General features: G+C 46.2%; 1 protein-coding gene across 5 annotated transcripts in view; it reads right to left on the minus strand.

Moving 5' to 3' along the window:
• Positions 1–24491, minus strand: part of LOC140688132 (uncharacterized) — a 64008-nt gene that overhangs the window by 946 nt on the left and 38571 nt on the right. For 2 of the 5 annotated variants that reach the window (XM_072946718.1, XM_072946720.1), the window contains one exon: positions 2701–2791. The gene's annotated coding sequence lies outside the window, so the exon portion shown is untranslated. Of the gene's footprint in view, positions 1–2700; positions 2792–4672; positions 4808–8407; positions 8617–24491 lie in introns of those variants that run through there. The other 3 variants (XM_072946717.1, XM_072946719.1, XM_072946715.1) reach the window with 3 other exon arrangements.

The following is a 24491-nucleotide window of genomic DNA, read 5'->3' on the forward strand; positions in this document are numbered from 1 at the left end:
AAGCATAAAGGTCAAGAAAATATTCCCAAACCCAGCCAGAGAACAAATGAGCAGCTCTTTATTTAGGGGAGCCTAGACTGGCTCAAGGAAAACCAAGGTACACTTTCAGTCGCCGCTCCTTCCAGGGCAGCTCCAATGTGGTTTTCTGTAACCACTGTCCCCTCACCTCCCCCCGCCTCCTGCTACCTCACCCATGTGGTGCAGCGCTGGAGGAGGGTCTTAGCCGCAGGATTAGTGGCTACAGAATCACAGGAGCTGGAAGCAGCTCAGGTGTCACAGCTTACATGGACCCGGAGAGGCTCGGGGACCAGGCTGAAACTGGGAGGACCTGTCACCTTCCAGGATTTGGCACGGAGTATGACCACTGTCAAGGGTCAAATGTCTGTCTCTTCATTTAGGAATTTGCAATAGCCACAGCTATACTCCCTGAGGCCACAAGGAATTTACGGAAGTTCTGAGCACACACAACCACATTTTTTTCTTTCAAACGAAGACGTTGGGAAAAAGAACTAGAATAAAGCGTTGCGGAACGTTTCTACGCTGACCTCAGGAGAAAGCACCCTAAAAACATTCTGGTCTTGATTATACTTAAGGATGTATGTCTATCCCCCACCACCTTTAGCTTTTTTTCCTTTTTCCCCCAGTTCTGACTATAAAATTGACTGTGGTTGTCAAGTTCAACATGTATGATCAGAAACCATTCGCAGCCTCATAGTGAACATCAAGAATCACTGGTGAAACAGAAGCTGCAGCAAAGGACTCTTGCCTGGACAAAGCCATCAGAGAACAGCCACCTCGGGAAAAGGAGTTACCACCTATACGGTCCCCTCCTGTAACTGCTGGTACCTTCTGTCTGCATTGCACATTCCAGCACTCTACCCTGGGTCCTCTTCTCTTCTCATCCAGCAAGTGCTGTACTGAACAGTCCTATGTGTTATGTTCTATCTCCCTATGAAGACTATGCTCCTAGAAGACAAGAGCCTTGTCTTGGTTTTTCTGTAACACTCAGCACAATGTACCGAGCACGTGGTTGGACCCTGGGTGACTCGGCTGCTCCCAGAGCAGAAACACCTGGCATCTGTGTTGCACTCTCCTCCCAAACAAACTCTAAACATACTGCAAGTATCAGCTCACCTCAACCTGACAGGCATTTCTGATGAGCTGGTAGCAAAGATTATTTCTAGTAATGATACTGTGAACAGAGAACACTTGTGCTTTAAAAGTACTTCCCCACACAGTGTCTATGCTCACAATTCACCCCACCTTCATCAGCGGGCATTTTACAGATGAATGAACAGAGCACACGGGGGTGAACGGCTTCTCCCAGGTTTCTGACCAGTGCTCTCTGACCCCCTTTCCGCTGAGCCATCTCCTGACCGTTCCTTTGCGGGTGGAGGGACAGCACAACAGGCTAAGACAAGCATGCAGGCTCACTGTGACGAGGAATAAATCCAGGTGTTCTAACCCCTAATCCAAGGGAGCTGTCACCTTAGCTTTCGCCTGTCTGATACTTAACAACTTGGGCAGAAAACCTGTCACATGTCTTACAGCTGCCAAGAATAAAATGAGACTCTTTCAGCTCCCTGCATCTCCAGGTTAGTGCTCACCTCTTCGCCTTTTAAAAACCGGGAAAGGTCTCCCCCAGAAAGGTTAATCACAGCCAGAGAAGGAGAAAAGACTTTTCCCCAGTAGAACTAAATCTCCTAACTCGAAGATATGCTTTTACAATGTTCCTTTTCTTCTCAAATAATATTTAAAATGTTTGCTAACCATGGGTCAGGAACTGCTGTAAGCACTCTCCACACATACTAGCTCGTTCACAACAACCCCAGCAGGCAGGGACTACTATCTCCCCATTTCAGAGATGAGGAAAGCGAGGCTCTTGGTCTCCACACCACCACGCTTGCCCAGCTTTCCTCCCACCGCCCCCGCCCCCGCAACCCTTCGCCTGCCTCCTCTGCAGACCCCTTCTCCACCCAATCTCTACAATTCCAACTTCCTCACCACTCTACCCTGGGTCCTCTTCTCTTCTCATCCAGTAAGTTCTTCCCATGCCAACAACTCCCAAATTTACATCTCCGGCTCAGCTTCTGCTCTGCTGACCTGTATACACAACTGCCAACCTGACATCTCACTAGATGTCTGCAACTGACCAAGGCCAAAGATGCCTTCTTTATCCCTATGCAGCCTCCCTCCCAGACGGACTCTTCCTTCAGCCTCCCACGTTTTAGTAAAAGGCACCTTCATCCCCTCAGCTGCCCATGCCAGAAACTGGGGAGTCACTCCTGACACCTCTCTCCCTCACCCCTAACCTTTCCATTTCCAGCTGGACGGTTCTTGCTGAATGAAGGCGATCTCAGCTTCAGTGTTTCTCCGTCAGGGAGAAAGGACGCCGGAATGCCAATCTACGTGAAATTCTCCATTACACTCTCGTCACAGACTCCTGTGTTTCTCCTTCACAGCATTTCCCACGTTGTATAATTACGTGATCATCTGTGTAACAGTCATCTCTCTCACTAGGCTCCACGAAGGCAGGGATCGAGACTGATTTGTTTATCCCTCCACTTCTAGCATTTACTATGGTGTCTGGCACATGGCGTTGGCTCAAAAATATTTGTTGAATAAAAGTTGAAGCCTTCCCCCAAGATCATCCTGCTAAGTCGGGCGTGCCCTCAGTGCTATCAGCCGCAGGCCACTCACCGAAACCCCGAGGGTCACGAGACTGCAGTGCTCATCCTGGAGGCGAGGAGTGTGACGAGTCCAGGAACCCCTTCTCAAAGGTGCCCCTCACCTGGACGAGGAGAAAGCAAAGAAGAAGAGCTCCAAAGGGGATCAAAAAATCAACAGTATCATTTTGTTACTGAACATCTTAAGAGAAGAACAGGCTTCCTATTTATTCTAGAGCATTAGTTTACGAGGAAGTTGTCGTCTCCCATATATACAGAATCAGCTTCCAGTTAGTAAAGAGTATATTATCCAATCTGGAGACATTTCAAGGCAGGCCTTATGACTTTCCCTCCTTCCCAACTGTGTATTTCATTTTCAGAGACTGGAGAAATATTAAGGGCAAATAAAAGCAATTTTTCTACCTTTTAAGTTTCGGAGCATTTAGTAGGGAAAAAACCCACACATTTTTGCTTCTTCTCATTCCTAATTAGAACAGAGAACTAGGAGCTGACTGTAAAGGTGGAAGAGGCAAAATTCCAGATACACATTTGAATTCACAAAGCGAATACCATTCATAGTTCCTCCCTACCTCAGCTGTAACTCTCCATGGCCAGCATTCAGCAAGAAAATTCATTTTCACACACTTCTGGGGGAAGGTGGGGCTAACGACAGGGCCACATGAGTCTCTCTGATTGAGGGCCTACTGTGTGTGAAACGCTGCACTGAGGTGAGCTGGAGAAGTCAACAAGCCACTGAGTAACGCACCAGGCAGAACCACCTCCAGCATCAGTCCTTATAAACTAGAGTTACACCGTTGAGCCTCCAGGGTTTATAGTTTTGAAATGGCAAGGAAGAACCAAGTTTCAGGCTGTCCTGAGGGCAAATTACTTAGGAATCTTTAAAAGGAGACTCTATAAAGTTGTTGCCAAAAAGCTGTGAATAAATTCACAAATTAGTCCAACTTAACTCAGCATCACCCAACAATTCCAATTTCAACTCTTTCAATGACCTTTCCCCACTCTCCTGCTCTAAGAAGTCAAGTTTATTACAACTATGTCATGTTTAACAGATTTCATTTCTATGCTATGACCACTACACCATAAAAGGCATAGTATCAAACTTAGAATGTGGAACTAAAAGGTCTCAGGATTCCATTCCTAGCTCATTCTTAACTTCTGGCATGCCAACTACTCAAAGGCTTCCTCTCAGAAAAAGGGCACAACAGGAAGACCCAGTCTGCCCCACACACGTGGAGAAAGGAAAACTATACTTGGGCATGTACAGACGACCCTGGTCCAAACAAAATACTAACGTTATGCTTTCATGAACAAGCGGTAACAACTCATCTACCGTCCTTCAAGCTAACAAACTTGAAGCAAGCAAATAAATATGTATCAAACTGAAGAGTTCTGACAAAATTTAACCATTAAAAAATGAACTTCAACTGTCGTCACTTAGAACAATGGCTACCCGAAGTAAAATTTCAGCACGAGTGTCCGTCCCTTCTTTGTGAAATTCTCCTTAATTCCAAACTACCCTCAGGAGTGTCCTCCACGGACCCATAGCACTACACTCGTGACACTTTTGAAACTGTACCCCTGTCATGTCCAGCCGGGGAACTCCCTGAGGAAAGGGGCGCCGTCTCGGTACCCGACACCCAAAAGAAACTCAGTGGATGCTGGCTGCTCCGTTATTGTGACGAGCTCGGGGCTTGTGTGTTGCTACTCCTGCCTCCTGTTCACACAAACCGATGATGGCGCAATAAATACCTGCTAACTTCTCCCCACCTGCCTTTCCAAGAGAATCCGCTACGGCAGAAATCCTCGCTCGCAGAAAAGCACAAGGTAACTGCACTCGCGGCTGTGACTCGCATTCAGCGCGCTGACCTCTGCTTGGGAAGGGCCCCGGCAATGAACGCACGTAGTTCTAACTTACAAGAGACCCTGCAGAAGCAGGAACAAAAGCTAACATACACAGACTGAACAACAGAAGCTGGGCTCTTTACCGTCCAAGACGTCCAGTTTGCTCTCTCTTCTACATTGGCACACAGAGGAACTTCCCAAGATTGATCTCTGCCTCCCAAACAGAAAGGAATTTTTAGGTCAAAGTGGAGTGACACCAGCTAGTCTCACATGCAGCCCTACAGGAATGAGAAGAATGGAAAAGTTCATACCCCAATTCACACCAATGGCAAAGAAAACCACCCATTCCCCAGCGCTCTGTGGCCAGAACAATATTTGGAAGGACTAGTAAGAAAATTAATTAGGTCAAAAAAGGAGGCGGAACCTCTAAAACTCAAAATGCAAGACACTGGAGCACTGCAGCCTTAGTCCATCCCGCTGAAGACTGGGAAGTTTGGAAAAGTAAAGTCCATCAGACACAGAGGTCTCATTCTAATCACCAGCTTTAACTTGCTCCTCGACCAAGTACAGTCGTCAAAGAGTGCAAAATAGACTTTTATTTCATATCCTCTCTGTGCTCTTGTTCTTAGCATGGTGAAGATGCTTAAAAAAAATTACAGAGCCTAAAATGCAAGTGGCCATAATTCAGCTTTCAAAACATTTGGTTCAGAGCAGGAGCTCCTAACTCGGGCTGCATGACCTCCCAAGGTGCCTGTGGAGACTCAGAGGAGGGGTGGCGGCTGTGAACTTGCTGGAGGAAATTTTGATCTTCATACTCACTAACCATTAAGTAAAACTTAGCACCGCCTTCAACCGTGAATATAGGTAACAGCCCACAGTAGTATTAGCAACCCTGTGACTGTGTCACCAAGAAACCACAGGACACTGCACATCACATTACAGCTGTTGAAGATATCGCAACATAATATTTACACTCATTGCTACTTCAAAATTATAGTATCTGTTAGACCTGCACCTGCACATTACTTAATGTGTTATAAAGAAGCATATGAATTACTGTATCACAATTGTTTATCATCTTGATAACTGTTTCCATATCATCTGTAATTCTATATATTTTATTTTACGCATCTAAAAACCATGACTCTCAGAAGGGATCCTATGTTGAATTAAATTTCCAAAGGGGTACATGGGACATAGGTTAAGAAGTTCTGAGCTAGAGCAAATAAAATTTCCACAGACCCTAACACAGTCACCAAGGCAGACAGACAAGTAAGTCATTCCACCAGCATTACTTCATAGTTGAAGAAAATTACGCCACCAGGAAGTCAAGTAACATGTCCAAGGTCACCCAGATGTGGGGTCGGCTTTGACCTAGGTCAGCACTCACAGTTTGAATATTCCCACTCTTCCCTCAGGAACTTTGCTTACATTTCTACAATTGTCATCACTATTACTGCGTTGCCACTAAATGAGGAAGAGGTATCACCTTTCAAACGTCATATAAAACCAAAGCCCACACAACAGAACAAGGCGGATGCGTAAGGTACTCCTTTTTGTTCCTTGATCAAGCATGCTGCTAGAATTGTAACAAAAGCTGAATGTGGTCTGTTCCTGACAGAGTAGTTTTTAAGAAGTGAGGAAAAAGTTGAGCTACGTAAACTTTCATTCCCAAAAGTGTCCAAAGCACTTTGCAGATAAAGCATTAACTTGTTAAGGACTGCAATGCGTTAAGAGTGGTCAGGGCAGTGGTATTCCCACTTCATAAATGGGAAAACTAAAGAATAAATATGAGAGATGTGTTTAAAGTCACACATAAGTCAATGGGAAAACCAGCTTCCTGATTGTAAGTTCAAGGCACTAACCACTATACTAAATCACCGTGATCAAATATTTAGTTGATTATAATGCTTGTGAAACCTCTGTACTTTTTTTCCCCTCCTTGCAAGCCAGGAAGCATTTTCTTTAGATTCACAGGAGCAGACACTTCTGAAGGCTATGGGGGAAATAGCCCATAGAAGAAATTCCAATGTACGTAAGTGCTTTTTCACTTATGCTAGTCATCAGAGAATCCAGGTCAGGAATCCTTAGCTCAGGAGCCAAGTTACTACACACAACTTGCCTTATAAGAAGAGAACAGCATGGAAACCGTTCCTTCATCTTTTAGTCAATGACCCCCTTATCAATCTGCCATATGTTTAAGAACTATAATCATTTTACATTCAATAGTTATTACAAAGTAATATTCTAAGGGTTCAATACCCTTAGAACTAGGTTCTAAACCTATGAAATGTCACCCCTGTCTCACCTTAGCATTAAATTTTCTCTTCTCATCCAAACCACCAATTAATGGAATCCTCATTCCTCAAAGCATCCTCATGTCATCTAGCCAATTGCCCCTTTTATTAATCCATCTCTGTCTTTTACAGACTGGATCTTTTTCTGTAGTTGGAAAGGTCTTTGTTGAAGTCGTCCTTAGTACCATGACATTATTCACGTTATCATCAACTCCTATTAAGACTTCCCAAATCATCAATATCCAGTCAAACCCCAAAATCAACAGGACATAGTGTACAATCTTCCATGAAGAGTCAAAAGCTCTTAATCCACACGTGAGTCTTAGGTCCCAATGTCTGTTAGCCCCCCGACCCCATACTCTCAACTATTTTACTACTTACCCTTCCTACCTGCTAATTCTGATTCATCACTTTGTGCTCAGTGTACAAGACTCCACATCTCTGGCCCAAGAATGAGCACTTAGTTCCTGAATATGTCAAATGCTAACAAATACTCCATCACACACCATTGATCAAAACACCATTCATCAAAACGTAACTCTTCACACAGCCTCTCACTCATTTTCCCACCGAAGTCACTACCAGTGATCTGCCCATTCGCCCTAACCAAAGTCTAATTTGCACCAATTCTATCCCACCTTAGTCTCTCGCTGCCAAGACACAGTTGTGCCCAGTTCTCTACTCCGTCTCAGAACTTTATTAGCCCCCAGTTGGGCTGCAGTCTAGGCTCTAAGTCACTCCTCTCTCTGCCAGGGCAGGGCTCTGGGAGGACAGATTTCAGGCCTCCTCATTCAAGCTTGAGAGCCTTCCCATTAGGCCCCCAGCAACACTGTTACAGGCCTCTGGCCCTTCCCTGGGAACATAATAACCAACCCTGCTGTTTTTTTCCTTAGGATATCTCCATTTCACTAGGCTCACCCAGCTCTAACCAGTGACATCTTAATAGTCTTTGCAATGTTCAAAGGTCAATGACTAGAGCTCCACTTTGGGAATCACTGGTGTGTCCACGACCCCCACAATGACTCGGTGACCTCAACATCACCACCGCACCTGCTGGAGCCCTTTACTACACGAACCGCCAACATTCTTCTTAGCTTTCACTTCCCCCCACCCTTCAACAAGTCACTGGCCTGTAAAGTCCCCTTTGCCTCTCTGTCCATCTGCGGGGTCTTACAGACCCCACCAAACTCAACCCGAATTCCCTCATTGGGCTCTCCATCTCGCCCCTCCAATGCCCCTCCATCCCAGACCCTGGGACCGTCCCAGCTCCTCATTTAGCCTCTCCAAGCACGGCTTGGGACACAACCTCTAAAAAGCCCGACAGATGCCTCCGTCTCTCCCCACTGCTCACTGAGCCGTGGGCAAAGGACACCCCCCTCCTCTCCCCCCACAGGTTTCTCCAGACTCAACTCTAAATCCTCAACCTCGACCCCCGCCCCTTTTCTCCCCTCCCCCTACGGCTCTCCGCGGCTTTGACTACCCCTGCCCCTAAACCGGCTCAAAACACGCGGACACGGACCCGGGCCCCCCCACCCCCGGCTCCGGTCCTTCCCCTCCCCCTCCCCCTGAGATGCCACTTACCCCCGCGGCAGGAGTGGGGGAGGGGCGAGGAGGAGAGGAGCAGGGGAGGGGGCTTCGGTCCGGGGCGGCTCTCAGCCCCGGGGGGCCGGGGCCGGGGCCAGCGGCAGCGGCGGCGCAGCGTCTCCCCCCGGCGGCGGCAGCGGCGGCGGCGGCGCCGTCCCACTCCCGCAGGCACACATAGGCTCCATTGTCCGCCGGCGCCACCCCCTTTCCGGCTGCCCCCTCCTGGTACCGCCCCTTCCCCCTCCCCTCGGCCCTCCCCCCGCCGCACCGCGCCACCAAAGGTACCGCGGGCCCCGCCTCAGACGCGGGCGGAGAAGTGCCCCCTCCCCGCGGCCCCCAAGTCCCGCCCGGCGGGGGAAGGGGGACTCCCCCTCCCGCCTGAGCGCCGGGCCCAGCCGCCGGGAAGGGCCCGCCCCCCTCCAAGGGAATGTCACCCGTCCCCCTCCCGGAACGTGCGCAATGGTACCAACCCGGCCGCTTCCTCCTCCCCCCTCCCCGGCTTTCCAGGAGGCACCGCCCCCCGCGCCCCGCCCACCACGTAGCCTCGCCTCCTCGACCCCGCCCCTCCCTCCAATATTTTACTATGGGCCCGCCCCCCTCCGGCACCACCCCCTTCTTTGCATGGACACGCCCACCAGGTCCCCTCCTCAGTTCGTCACCCGGCCAGAGGTGACGCCTACTCCCCACCTTAAAGCGGCAGAGCCCCCTTTCTCAACCGAAAGAACCTCCCAAAGGGCCGGCGGGGTGAGAGGTGCGGCTAGGGAGGGTCTCTTCTCTCCCGCACCTTTCTCCCCACGCACACACTCACCCGGACCTCCCCACCGTCTTCCGCAGCACTGGGGAGCACCCCAAGGGGACTGAGACGGCGCGGAGGGGGAAGGGCAGCGTGGAATTTGGCCATCTTTGACAGAAACGATTTGGGAGCTGCCGAAGGAAGGGGTCTTCCCCTCACACTTCCCTGCTGTCCTGGCCCGGCCTAGTCCTCAGTCTTTAAGGCGACCCCCGCCCACCTCCAGGATGCCATGCCACCCTGCCCCATCCCCTCTCCCGACTCTTGTCTTCACCCCTCGATCTCGGCACTGCCTTTTCTGTTGACGGCTTTCTCCCCTCCCAAGGGAGCAGGCCCCTCTCAGGGTTGCACTCTCCTCCACCCTCTCCAAAGCACATTCTCGCCAGGTCCTGCAGACGCGGTGGCCGGTGCAGGGTCCCTCCTAACATATGGGGTCAGCCCAGCCCTGATCACGCGTCGCTGCCCAGTGCCCATTGAGGACCTCTGCCCAGATAATCGAATCGCTTCACAACCGCTTTTTAAAATTGCAGTATCGCTTCCCTGATTTTTGGAGGGCCTGTGCTTTGGAGAGCTCAAAGCCCGGGCATCCCAGCACTGCCCCCTGTGAAGTGAGAGGCGATCCATTAGACTGCACTTTTTCTCAGAAGGAAGAATGACGGCATCGTGGTGAGCGCATGTTGCTGAATAAAGCTCAGATTCCGACGACTGTTTTATCTTCGTGGCCCTTGTTGCTGCCGTGCCCAACTGTTATTACAGACCTGTCTGCTCCACAGCACTCCCCGGAACACAGTGTTGTTACATCTCTGCATTTGTGCTTTGTAGAGTCTTCATCTAAGATGTTTCTGCAACTGTATGCACCGGCCCCACAGCTCTTCCGAATCAGTTAAGTGAAGACTGCCTGTGTTATAATGTACTGCTTATTCCCCCAGAAGATAGATGGAGGCAACATGGCCAAGAGAAGTAGATAAATTTCCTTGTGCTTTTGGTCCTATCACCATGGTTTTAACCAGGTACTTATTTCTGTGTCAGTTTCCCTGTCTGAGAAAATAGGGAACCTTCCTTGGGGCAACCTTTTAACGAATGGTGCTGATTATAAAGGATGGTACAGGAGAGCCCTCAATGATAAAGCTTTCGAAACCACTTAAAACTCTTGGCTTGCCATGTAAGTTTTTATACCATGGCTCCCCAGCTTAGATTCTGTGAAAAAAATGTTTTTTCATGGCAAGATGTTTTCTCTTTGTCTTCTGTTATGACTGAGCATATAAATAAAGAAAAAAGACAACAGTGGGTATAAATAATATAAATTTAAGATCAAGTGAAGGATTCCAAATAGGAAATAATTAAAATAAGATGCTTTTGGGGTCAAATTTTGGTGGTAGAGTATTTGATGTAACATAGGTAAGGACCTCTGTAAAAGAAGGCAGGAGGAAAAAAGTCAGGTATGGATATACGAAAAGACAGCTAAACCCAGGAATATGCAAGAAACACTTAGGATTGCTAATGTAGGTAGAAAGAATGGGTACACAGACTCCCTGTAAGAGAAAACCACTACTAAAATAAGCTCTGGCCTGAGGTTTTCCAGAACAGATCACCTCTACTTAGAAAGCTCAAAACCAAGCTCACTATAACAATAATACACATGTAGGAAAGTCTTAGCCATTTTACTAGGACTTACACACTCAGTCAACTATATATGTCAAAGTTCAAAATTATTTACTGAAGCAGAAGAAGAAAGCAAATGAATATGAAATGTATAACACTAGGCTAAAAGAGCAAAAGCCCTGAGAATTTAAGCAAGCTGAAAGTCATGAAAATCGAAGGTTAGAGACTTCACAGTAACGTTAATTTAGCTACATTGCACATGGGATAGAAATGCCTCTTAGAATATTATTTATTGTATCAAATAGTTGATCTATTTTACTAGAATTTTGTCCTCTGAATTTTCTACTTCCATGTATTTCCATCTCACTTGAAAAAGAATTCTATTTTGCTGTATAGTGATCTAGCATACTGTATATACATAAATATTAATGGATAATGATGAAATCCTTTTTGAAAGCATCCTATAAATAAAAACTTCAAACTGTTTCTGTTCCTCTAGAAATGCTAAGATAAATCATTTTTAATTCAAATGGTAAACATTGTTAAAAAATAAAAGCTTTTGACACTAGAGAGACCTGGGTTTGATTTTTTTCTTCTTCTTTTTTTTTTTTTTTTTTTACTTTCTAAAATTTGCTTCTCCTAATGATGGTAAGCCTTCACTGTGATGCAAACATGGATGGTATGTTCAGTTTCTTAGTTCTTCAAGTAACCACAGCATCTGTTATTTAAGTTTGCCACCAGGCTTTTCCACCTGTAAACTCCACTTTCAGATGCTTTTGTTCTCCCAGCTCTTGATAAACTTCTACCTAATTTTAGAATTGGAAGGAACCCCCTCCTGTTCTTCAGATGAGAAGTCTAAGACATAGAAGTTTAATGCCTTCCCAAGATTATGCCCATTTTTAGGGACTGGAATTTAAGCCCAACACTCCACAGCACTGTTCTACCCACCAAGGATTGTTCATTCCGAACAATATTTACTGGGCTGGGAGAGAGCATGAAGCACTGCCTGGGGAAGGATGGAATTACGACTGAAAGGGTGCGCCCACTCAGCCAGCTGGTGTGAGGGCTTTAAGGGGCCATGGCAAACCTTCGCCTTGCTCAAAGCCCTCCGTTTGTCGATGATTTCCTGCTGCTTATACTGTTTCTTACCAATCAATTCATCCACCTTGTTGTCCAAACCAAAACTGGCAAATTTCAATACCAAAGGACTACTACCAAGATAGTCATTTATGGCTGAAAATGAAGAGTTGGAATGGAATGGCATTTGGACTTCCGCAGCACTGCTGCCCAAAGCTGTGACAAAAGAGCCAGGAAGGAATTTCTTTGGGTCACCCATGAAGGAGAAGCAAGCCTCCCCACGCCAGCTTTCCCCAGTGTGTTTAAGCCAATGCGGAGACCCAGAGCTTCACCCTTGCCGGGAAGGCCGTTTTGTAAGAAGTCAATGTTCCCACCACCTCCTTCCTTCCTGCAGTTCCCCCTGGGGCCACCAGCACTCTGATGTGAGCCTGGGTCTTGTTCCCCACATATCTGCTTTCCACAACTTGGGAATCAGAGGCACCCTGTCTGTAAAAGCTCTGACAGATCTGTGATGTGACACTCAGATCCCCTTAGAAGCTACCACCAATGTTTCCCCTTTATTTTTACACTCAAACCTACATGGTTGTGCCTCCTGCCCTCATTGTCTGTCTTCTAAAAGTCAAGCTCCGTGGCATTCAGCCTAATTACGAAGCCCTAAATGGTTGATATAGGAATGCCGACCCCCTTCCCCAGTTTTCCAGTTTAACCATTGCCCATCGCAGCTTAACAAGAAACAACCTGCGTGTTCCATGTGCTCTAACCATTTCTCCCCAAATCTCTTGATCTTCACACCAGCTCTTCACATTTATCCTTATCGTCCCATGTCCCTTTTCCTCATCAGTTTCCACTAACTTGCTATTTCATTTCTTATTCTTGGGGGGAGGGTATAGCTCAGTGGTAGAGTGTGTGCTTAGCATGCACAAGGTCCTGGGTTCAATCGCCAGTACCTCCATTAAAAATATAAATTAAATAAATAAACCTAATTAACTCTCCACCCCCAAAAAAATCACTCTAGCATTTCTTATTCTTAACCTCTTTCTCAACAATGATTCTGTATAAGTATTTCTACTACTTCATTCCATTTTCTTCTGCTAGACTTTTCTCTAGGAATTTTGTCCTTCAGATAGAGCTACCTTATTTTTCCTGGATTCTGCCTTCACTGCTGGGCTCGTCCCCCTTCCCACAATCAACCTCTTCCCAGCTTCTCTGGAGCTGCTACCCGATCACTGCAGCTTTCCCCTCACCTCCATGGTTTGCACCCAGGTTGCTCTCATTAACCACATTGCCTTTCTGAAATCCTTGGCCACCTACCATCATTCCAGCCATGGAAATTCCTAACGCTGAGATGTACCCACACTTCTTTGTTTCCACTCCTGGGCTAGCAGACATTACTAGAAAAACCCACGAAACCGATAAACTGGATCGTCATCAAAATTCAGGTGATGAAAATTTAACTGAACTTTATTACTTTTTACTTGGCAATCCTTTTACCTACCCTCATTGCCTCCTGTATCACTTCCCACAGCATTATTCCAAATTTTATCCACTACTTCTCCTACATCATAAGACCAACCTTGTCATCTTACCCCACCTCTGAAGCGTTTGGCTCAGTTCTCTTTTCTATTTTCTTATTCTTTGCTTTAGTATCTTCAGGAAACTCTTACACAGATAGTCTTTTTTCCCTTTTAGTCCCAATTTATCCAAAGAGTAACCTACATTCTCCACCATCACAATGTCTTTTCTTCCTCTGTAATTAACCCAACCATTCTACCAAAATTCTCTCTCCAATATGGCCAAACCTAATCACCAAATCCATCCAATAAATACCCCTTCCTTATTGGATCTCTTACAGTTTGAATTCCATGATACAATCATATTCTGGTTTTGTCTCCCTCCCCCACAATTTTACTGAGCTATAATTGACATGTAACACTGTATAAGTTTAAGATGTACACATAATGGTTTGATGCATGTATATATTGTGAAATGATTACCACGCTAAGTTTAGTTAACATCCGTCACCTCACATAGTTTTCTCATGTATTTTCTCAGTCACCAGTATCCACAAATTCCTCCTTAAACCAATCTCTTGTTTTCTATCCTCAGGTTGGGACTGTGACAATAGCTTCCAAATAGATGTCCCTGCCTCGGGCTTCTCCCTTCATCAGTCAATTCTCCATGCTCTTTTCAGGTAGATCTTCACAAAATACGTGTATGTGTGTGTGTGTGTGTGAGTGTGTGTAACATCATTTGCGCAGCGCCCACCCCTCTCTAATTACTTAAGCCCCACTCGTTCTTCTGGGCCCAACTAGGGCCCCTCCACCGTAACATCTCAACAGTGTGGTGCAGCAGGAACAGCACTGGCTTTAGTCACCTGGATCTGGGCTTGAATATTGGACTGTATTCTGTAGACTGAACAAATGACTTCAAAATTCAAAAGAAAAAAATGTTATTTGTTTACCACTCATTTCAGTAGTAGAGGTTTATATCCGCAATTTGAGAACACAGTCTAGATACGCAAACTTAGTTACTGTCATCCGTCTTTTACTGTAGTTCCCATCCTCCTGTGTCCTGACGGCAGAACCTTACACCTCGTTGCGTTCTGCGGTCATTTACTCATTGCTATGTTTGTTGATCATCTACTAGGTGCAGGGCATCTTGAGGGTTACAAAAAATGAAACGGATATCCAATTTTGTCCTTAAAGTATAATCAGACTTATATGGAAGATTCATTTGTTGAAAAAAAAAAGAGTTGAGTAAGTGCCTAATTGGTGCCAAAAATATATTGTGCGAAGTACTGAAGATTCAAATAAGGATAAGACACTCTCCCTGACGTTAGGATCTGGGGTCTATCTAGTTAGTAACACTGACAAGTCAACATTTATAATCAAGTATAATGAATGCTATACTATGGATAAATACCAGGCGTTGGGGCCACACAGAGGAGAGAGTCTCACCCAGACGGGAGAGTCAGGGAACGCACTAAGACCTGAGCGGCATCTTAAAGAATGCGCAGGAGTCAGCCAGGCAAAGGACCCAGCAACGTGCAGAGGCTCAGCTGTGTGACAATGTATATAAATAACCACAACACAAGAGAGAAAGTCGTAAATAAGCCTCAGAGCAGAGGCAAAGAGTAAAACGGCAGTCGGAGGAGGTACATGATTTGGGAGTTGTGTGAGGGGAGCAGAAACTGCTTCCTGGAAGCGAAGGCATCTGAAGCAACCTGAAGGGTTGAGGGGTCAGTTCACACCTGCAGGGGGGCCAGATGCCCCTCCGTCTTCTCAGCATCCTCTGCAGCGCCCTGCACACGACGGCACAACACCTGTTTGCTGGGATGATGATGGCGACGGTGATGGTGACGGTGATATCTAGGGTTTTCTCATAAAGTTGCCTCTTCCATGTTCCCAGAATGTTTACAAGGAGAGACTCATGATTCAAAAAAGCCACTTCTGGATGAAGGGGCTCTCAATCAGACTGTTTGGCTTTGAATCCCAGCTCTGCCGTTAGAGGGCTATGTAATTTTAGAAAAATTACTTAACCTCTTTAGGCTGAGTTTTTTCTTCCACAAAGTGGAGTAATGATAGGATTTCTTCACAGGAGAGTGTGTGGGATAAATGAGCCACTGCATGCAGACATGTAGGAATAGTGTCTGGCACACAGTAAGTGCCCGATAAATGTTGGTTATTATTATTACACTTGTTCATCTCTGGATTATCCACAATGGGACTGGCCTTGGGAGAGATTTTAGGAGCACTGAGAAGGCCATCTCCTCAAGACTTCACTTACTCTCACATCAAATCTCACTCTCCAGTATCTCTTCAACTCTCCTAACCCAGTCCTTTAGATTCTGCCATTAGAAATTCATACCTTTGGATTTAAGATGTTAAGCTCTCGGGAAGGGTCATAATAAGGGGTTAGCCCTGTTTTGTTTTAGTAATTTATCTTCAGACTTCTATCCTTCCAAACTGCCACCTGTACTGAGGTAATATTATGGGGAAGAAAGAAAAGGCTAATTCTGAAGCTTGGAGAACCTTCCCCAGAGACTCAAGCTCGAAGGAGACCCTCAGAAGGCTTTCTGTGGGCAGTAAGCCCTCTGGGATTGGAAGACGAGGAGAGATTGGGCAGAGATGCCAAGAAGTAACAGGGAAAACAAAAACGAGGTCATCTGTGTCAGTAAAGACGAGCTTTACTGACTTGACAAACCTTGGCTTTGGGGCTCTTCATCTGCCCCCCCCTCCCTTCTCCACTCTGTGCTGTGTTTGGGAATCAATAATTTTGCTCAGGATACATTTGGATTCATATTAATGAAGGAGACTATACAGGTGATCAAAAAACTCTTGGTTTTGAAATTTCATAATGCCTTTTACATGTTTACTTTCTTAGTTATTGTTTATCAATCAAAAACTAATAAACGCCTGCTAACTGTCCAGTGTCAGCTGGAGTGGTGTAAGAGTTCCAGTAGACGCTGAAGACACAGGCCGTCTCAGGAACCTCACAGTCCAACTGAGGAACCCAAAAAATTTTAATAACAACTAATTCCTAAATTGTATTACAGATATGACACAAACTCTATACGTCCAGAAAAAAAAAAAGCAATGAGTAGGGTCTGGAGTAGCAAACGATAATTTGGAGGATCAGACGTTGAACTGGGTCTTGAAGAAGAGGATTTGGGCAGTTCCAGGAGGGGACGAGGAGCCAAGCCAGGGACTGAAGAGAACAGCATAGGTGTGGACAGAAAATGGTGATAGGAAAGGTCATTACAAACGATCGTAAAGACAGCTGTCGCTTATTGGGTGTTTAGTATGTGTATGTGCCAAGCACTGTTCTAAGCACTACATTTATATTGTCTCATTTAATTCCCATAATAACCTCATGAGCTATGAACTGCTATCCTCGTTTTACAGTTGAGGGGCTGGAAGTTTCGAGGAATAAGTAACTGTCCTAAATCATGCAGCTATGGGAACTGAGATTAAAACCCAAGTCAATCTGAAGTGAAGGCTCTTAGTCACCCCGCACCACAGCCTCTCTCCGGTGTGCTGTTGGGAGGCAGTGGGGCATACAACTGGTTAAATCAGGTAGGAATTTACTACACAAAATACAATTTAGAGAAAGCAAGGATACACTGTGAATTCAAAAAAAAGAAAGAAAGAAAAAGCCACAGTTTACCGAACACCATTTGTGGAAGAGGTAACTTCCTTACAGTATCATCCTGAATGTGATTTATAATTATACCCATTTTACAGGTGAGAAAACCAAGACGAAGAGGTTAAATGACTTGCCCAAGCCTCACTATAGTTAAGCAACACAGTCCAGAGTTGAATGCTAGGCTGGCGCCAACACCTGTCCCCTTGCTGCTGTCCTACACAGCTTGTCCCCCTGAGCAAGGGGAAAATGGGTAAAAATAACACAGCTGCAATTTGCATGGTATTCTTCAAAGCATTTTCATATTCACAGTAACAGCTGATCTTTATGATAACGATGTTATAGGTTTGGAAGATACCTTCATTATAGTGAAGAATAACAATAGTCATAATTGTCACGTGAACAGGAATATTAGCCAGCACTGACTGCGCGCTCCTCACACACCCGGCTTTGTGCTAAGGACTTCACGTGGACTGCTGGTTCACAGCAACTCTGTCGGACAGGCTCTATTATGACCCTTCCCTTGCACATGAGGAACCTGGGGCTCTCCTAGCTGGTGTTAAGAGAGGTTAAGTAACTTAATAAAAGGGGCGGAGCTCAGACAAGTTACCGAACTAATTCAAGGTTATGTGACAATAAGTGTGGTTCCTGGCCTAGAGCACAGGCCCCGCGGCTCCACACCCACGCATGCCCTTTCCGTGTAACTATCTTAACAGTGAGTCTGCAGCTACCAGAAGGACAACTGGGAGAAAGAACTACAAACAGCAAGCAGCACAGCTGGAAGACTATGCCGTGTGGTATGTGCGCCACGGTGCACAGCCGGGTAGCGTGAGGGGCGACGGAGAGCTGGCAAGTCCAGGGCTATCTGAGGAAGGTTGCAGCGGCTCACTTCAGCGGCAAGCACATGTAAGAGGAAGGAAAAATACCTTAAGCTTGGCTTCTAGCCGTACAAGTGGTGGGGGGAGGGGGGTGGCGCGCTGTGGTCAGAAATAGAAGTGGTTCAAAAACGGTACCCGTCCACAGTGAGATACGACCCACCAAGTAGGGGTGGCTATATTTAAAAAGGTGGACAGTATCAAGTGCTGTGAGCATGGGGAGAAGCTGTGATTTCTCATGCATTGCTGGTGGGAAGCTAAAATGGTGCAATTACCTTCAAAAACAGTTTAGTACTTTCTTAAAAAGTTGAACATAAGTTTACCATGTGACTCAGCAACTCCACTCTGATGTCCACACACAGACTTGTATGGAAATACTCTACAGTAGCATTATTCTTAATGGAGAAAAAGTGGAAACAATCCAAATGTCCATCAACTGATGAACGGATAAATAAATGTGGTCTAGCTACACGATGGAATATATTCAGCAATAAAAGGGGACCAAGTAGTGACGCAAGCTGTAACAAGGATGCGCCTCCAAATCACTATGTGAAGTGGAAGAAGCCAGATATAAAAGACTAAGCATTGTATAATTTTATTTACATGAAATGTCCAGAAAAGGCAAAAAGACAGAAAGCAGATTAGTGGGACTGGGAATGGGGATGGACTGCAAATGAGTGTGAGGGATCTTTTTGGAGTAAAGAAATTGTTAATAAAACTGGATTTTGGTGATGGTTGCACAACATTGTAAATTTACCCCCAAATCATTGAAACATACACGTATACTTCAAATGGGTGCATTTCTGATATGCAAATTCTGTCTCAATAAAGCTGTTCTTTAGAAAGGTGAAGCTGGTTTGGGAAGGAAGAAAGAGTTAAGGTTTAGACTTACAAGTGACCACTGGACACTGAAGTGGAGATGTCTCACCAGGGGAGGGGTAGGCTAGAGGTGCAGAGGAGAGAGCTAAAGCAATAAAAATGGATGAGCTCATAAAAGAAAAAGAAAAAAAAAAAGCTTACAAGAGGAAGGGAAGAAAGAAAGATGCCAATGGCAAAACTTTCGGTGTCGCTACTGGTTAGGGGCAGAGATGATGGTTTACCTGGGCAAACATGGTATTCACCCTGGTAGCAACATGTCCAGCTCACATTCAGATTAACTTGTATTCTCCAAGCCACCGAGAGCAAAGGTACGTGCCCCACAGCATGGCAAACAGCAGAGTAAATCTACCTGGGGGAAAACTGCCTCTAAGTGCCTAAAACACACAAGGATAACTGGGAATGGACTGAATGTGTTCCCTGTATTTTGGTGCTAAAAATGGAACTGCACAAACACTTCCCCAACTTAGAAATCACATCAGCACTAGGGAGGGCAGCTTTCTAGAGGAACGATGTTTCACTTAGTCACTGGCAACCAAGAAGGATGGGTATTATGTTGGACCACCTCTGGAATCGGGCTCATTGGCCCCAAAATTGACTTCTCAGTTTAGAAGGAGCCAGCAGAGACTCTCAGGTAAACTCTGCAACTGCTTCCCCACCTCAATTTGTGGACCCCTCCTCCTCCCCCACCCCCACCCCTACCTAAAGCTTAGAACTTTGGGGAGGAGACCCTCCCGGGCTAGGGACTAAAGTTCCCTCCTCTCCTCCAAGGCCTGACAGTCCTTTTCGTTTCTCCTTCTTTCACATTTCTGGTGTAAATGAAGCAAATTTAGACTACTGTTCTTGGCTGTGAAAATCAAGGATTAAAAAAAAAAAAGAATCAAAGAATCAGGGAGCTCAAGATAGAAAAGGAAGCCCAGGGTTGAAACAAAAATGGCTTCAGGACCACCCTACCCCCACCCATCTCCCACATCATGTCAGGGGGTATCAGCTAAGCAGGGGTCCTCAATCCTGAGTTTAGGGGAGACACTAAGGCTAGAATCTGGATGGAGGGAAAATATACCTGTATTACTTCCACTAATTTCTAACTGAAAGTTACCATTTCCTTCAATTAGGAATGTAGGCAATAGATGAGGGCAGAGCCATCCGGGACTGTCCACCAACAGAATCAGATACTTTCCCAACACCTTCCAGTCGGGGCAGACATCCCAGGTGTCACTTCTGCTCATTACTGTGACAAAATTACAGTACTTATTAGATTTGCCAGTTGACCTCTTTCTGAATCTTCTGATAAAGGAGCACGTATATTACTACATCACAAATTCGATGCTTTGAATATTTTGATATTTCATTATATCTATTTTTGTAATGCTGTATATTTGATGTTATGTGTTTAAAATCATTACTCTGTCCATAGGCTTCACCAGACTGTCCAAGGAGGGGTCCAACTCTAAAAAAGGTGAAGGACTCGTGGGCTGGAAAAACTCCCAGGTCCTCATGCAGCGCCACCAAAACTGAGCCTCCCTGCTGTGCCTGCAGCCCCACCATTAGTGAACATTTCCTTTGGGTTTTTAAGATAACTATTAAATTGCAAATACCCCCAAAGGAGAAGAACTTCTCCAAGTGTTATTAATTAACCCTTTAAATGGGGCTGTTTAGCAGCTAGCTGAGCACAACACCGTACAATTCAATTAAGCCAACATTTATTGCGCTCCCGCCACTAGTAAGGAACCACGCTCGGGGAAGGAGAGCGAAAACCTGCAAGGTTGCTCCCCTCAAGGGTGCTTGCAATCTAGAAAGAGGCATAAAACAAGTTCAGACAAAAACGAGAAGAGAAACGCTAAGGGAAAAGTGCAAAGAGCAAAGATCATTCTGGGGGAGGGATGGCTCAGAGGAAGAGCTCCCTCACGTTTGCATTCCAGAAGGAGTAGCTGAGCAGCAGAGACTCGGTGCCAGGCCCTCAGGACACAGCCTGAGTCCAGGTCACCGCCTAGGGTTAAGGTAACCAGGTAAAACACAAAGCAAGCTATTGGCGTTGAGTTCTCAATTAGGTAGAAAGAGCCGAGGACGCACAGAGGAGGGAGTGGCTTAGTGCCGGTGGGGGCGGGGAGAGTCTAGAAAGGCTGTTGGCTGTGATGAATGTGGCACGGAGGAAGTGACATATGAGCTGAGCCTACTAGGATAAGTTTAAAAAAGAGAGAGCGAGAAGGGGGAAGGGGGGAGGGGGAGGGGCACCGCATTCCTGGCCGAGGTATGTGTAAGAGGGCCAGTTCTCAGAAGGCATTTTCAGTGGGAGCTTAGGGACAGTGGAGGGACCAGGCAGGAGAGGGGGTTGGAATAGTGTAGCGGGGCTGTAGTGTGTGAATGGACCCCACATTTAATGGTGAGGAGTTGGCATCCTCTCCCTTTGGAACAATCAGAAAGGCTTCATGAAGGAGGAGATATTTGAGCTGGGCCTGAAAGCATGAGAAAAATTTCAACAGGTGGAGATGGGGCAGGAGATGGGGAGGGGAGTTTCAGGCTAAACGAACAGCATAGCCAGGCTCAGGGGCTGATAGCCTGCGGCTGGGTAAGCTCCGTGCAAGAGCCGTGCGCGGTCCAGAGTGCACGGCACGGCACGGCACGGGGGCCGCACCTGGGGATGGGAGGTGGGGGTGGGGGTGCGACTGAGGGTGGAGGTGGAGGTCGGGTGGGGATGGGGATAGGGGTGGGGTCGGGGGCGTGTTAACAGCGCAAGTTCCCCTCCCGAGAGTAGACCTGACAAGGCCTCTCCCCGCAGGCGCCCAGTCACCAAGCTCCCCAGTTTTGATGCGCAATGAAGTCGTTTAGTGACAATGGGAGAGAAGACTAAAAGGAAGGTAGACTTTGAGTCCCAGGAAAGAATCTGTACTTAAAATCGGAAGGCAACGGGAGCTCCTGAGAATGGACCCAGACAGACAGTGGTATTTATCAAAGCCGTGCTTACGGAAGGTTTACGAGACAGAAGAGTTTAGGGTGGAAAGTGTGGGGACCCAGGTAAGGGCTCTTAGAGTAGTCCAGGCCGAGAGCAGTGCGGGCCTGAATTACGGCAGTCGTAGAGGGAAGAGGAGGGAAGGGACAGACATAACAACGTTCGTTCGGGTGACACAATCCATGCGGCTCACTGGGCAACTGAAGAGGGTGGAGGGGCTGAGTCACAGATGGCTCCAGGGATTTGAGCTGGGCAGTGAGGAAAATAGCGAGGCCTGTAAAAGAAAAAGAGGGGAGGAAAGTGCCTCTGCTTTAAAGCAGGTGAGGAAGGCAAGGTGTTCAGGTGTAAAGTGCCGGCACAGCCTCAGGGGCCAAAAATAGTGATGATTTTTATTTTGCGGAGGACCCACCGGTGAGTGGGACACAGCGCGAGGCACGAGTGGCACACCAAGACTGTGATGGCGCAGAGGAAGGCTGCAAGGAGACCTTTATCACCACTTTCTTGAGGATCCCCTAAGACGGCGCGGGGGACTCTGAGCTATCAACACAGACAAGTCCCTTCTCTTCTCAGGAGCTCCCGTCTCCTCCCCGGTGGAAAAGCAGGTGATAATAAAACTTACCACCCACTCATCTCAGGGGAGTGCTGTGGAGAGCAACCGATCTACATGCATAAATAAGTCTAAGGCACTCAGCAAGCACAAAGTGTGCTAGCAACGCTAAACCATAATAAACTCAGCCACCTCCTTCGCCAGGACAGTAAACAAGGTGTCTTTTTAAAGAAGCAGATGTGGTTAACCAGATACTAAATTTGAGGCTGTCTCTAACAACAGACAGACCCTCTGACAACAGGTAATTAAATCGGAACTCTTGATTTTTCAAGAACTCCTTCATTAGAGCGTCTCAGAGTGACCCAAATACCTCTATCAAACTGAGGCCTGCACCAGACAGCAATGGATCAGCAGGAAAATTACTTTATCACCCCCCTCCCATATTTAGTATCCACATGTGACTAATACCAGCATCCAAACTGCAGGCCGTCCCCACCATCCCCCTCAGCTGTCCTGTTTGTCACACCCCTGAGGTCCCTCTCTTGGCAGAATGGTGCCATATAAAATATTCAGATCCGAGGCAGGATGTGTGCAACCTACAAGGGAAAGAAGGCTGTCAGACAGAAAAAAAAAAAACTAAAAGAAAAAACAGCACTCCTAAAATGACAAAGATAGCAGGTCCATTTTAAGGGAACATGCCTCTAATTGCATGTTCCATGCACAGCAAATCTCTTAATAAATCCCACCACAGTCTCTGCGCCCCTAAAGGGCAGGCCTGATAGGCAGTAACTCCCCTCCTCTGTGGTGAAATCCAATTTTCACACCTGGTAAATGAAATGACTCCACTGTGAACCAAGGTCGGGTGGGGTGAGCCGTTAACAGAAGGTTAGGGGCTGCGCACCATGTAACAGCTCTTCTGGGAACCCCTTCCCGAGATGTGCTCTTTTCATGCCAGTTGCTACTACTCAGCCAGAAAACCTCCAACCTCCTAGGTTACAAATGCTAAAGCTCTTGTCCCCCGGAGTGATTATAAATGAGCACCACAGTCCACGTGTCACCCATGCGCAAGGCCCGGCTTTGGCCTTTATCTCTTGTTTGGTAGGAAGGCTCCTTACAGTTTGTGTACTTGTAGGAGATAAGCTTGTACTGCATTCCTGACAAACTGACTGAGAGAGGCGGGGATGCTACTGAAAGGTACAGTTGTAAAGGAGCGATATACCAGGACAATAAAAAAGCAGAAATCCAGAAATCCAGAAATCCAGCCAGGACCGGTGTGCCACACAGGTCTAGTCGGGAACAGCAGAGTGGGCACCCACAAGGAGGCAACAGTCACACACACACACACACACACACACATTATTAAAGACAACTAGAATGTGGGCCAGAAACATATCCCAAGATACACAAGAATTTAGTAAAGGTGACATCACAGATGAGTAGGAAAAGGAAGACCTGCTCAAGAAATAATGTTGAAACAACTGTCCTGCTGTTTGGAAAAAAAATTCAGATTCTCATTGCACATCATATAATAAAAAATTCCACAGGGATTAAAGGGACAAATATAAAAATAAATTAGTTAAAAAAATAAAAACCAAAAGAAGACACAGATAAATATTTATCTGACCTTGGGGGTAGGGAAAAGATATTCTTAGAATAAAATCAAAGGAAAAAAATAAATAATTCAATAGATTTGACTGCATAAAAAGGTAAAATTCTGTATGTAAAAAAAAAGTAAAACTATAAAGCAAACAACCTAACGAAAACAAAATATTTCCAACAAATAGGACCAAAAAGAAATTAATATTCTTAGTATATAAAGGGCTCATACAAAGCAATAATGAAAAATGTAAATACCTGAGTTCAAATTTCACACACACAGAAAATTAACAGGAAAAAAATCATTCGAACTTGCAGAAAAAGTCATCTAACTTGTACTCAAAGAACTAATAGGTAAATTGCACTTTTCTATGAAGGCCTGGTAGATGGTAAACGCGTGGTATTTGTTGACTTGTTCAAACGAACGAAAAATAAGAAAATCCCAAGGTTCAGTGTGGTCAAATGAACACCCACATACAACTCGTAGGATGACAAACGAACGCAGGGGTCAGCAAACTATTGATGTCGAGAGCAGACAGTAAACATTTGGGCGTTTGTAAGCAGTGGTCTCCACTGCAGCCGCTCGGCTCTGCAGTCGTGGGGCAGAAACAGCCTGAGACAGCGTG

Source organism: Vicugna pacos, chromosome 21, assembly GCF_048564905.1.
Source record: "Vicugna pacos chromosome 21, VicPac4, whole genome shotgun sequence".
In the NCBI taxonomy this organism is placed as follows: Eukaryota; Metazoa; Chordata; class Mammalia; order Artiodactyla; family Camelidae; genus Vicugna; species Vicugna pacos.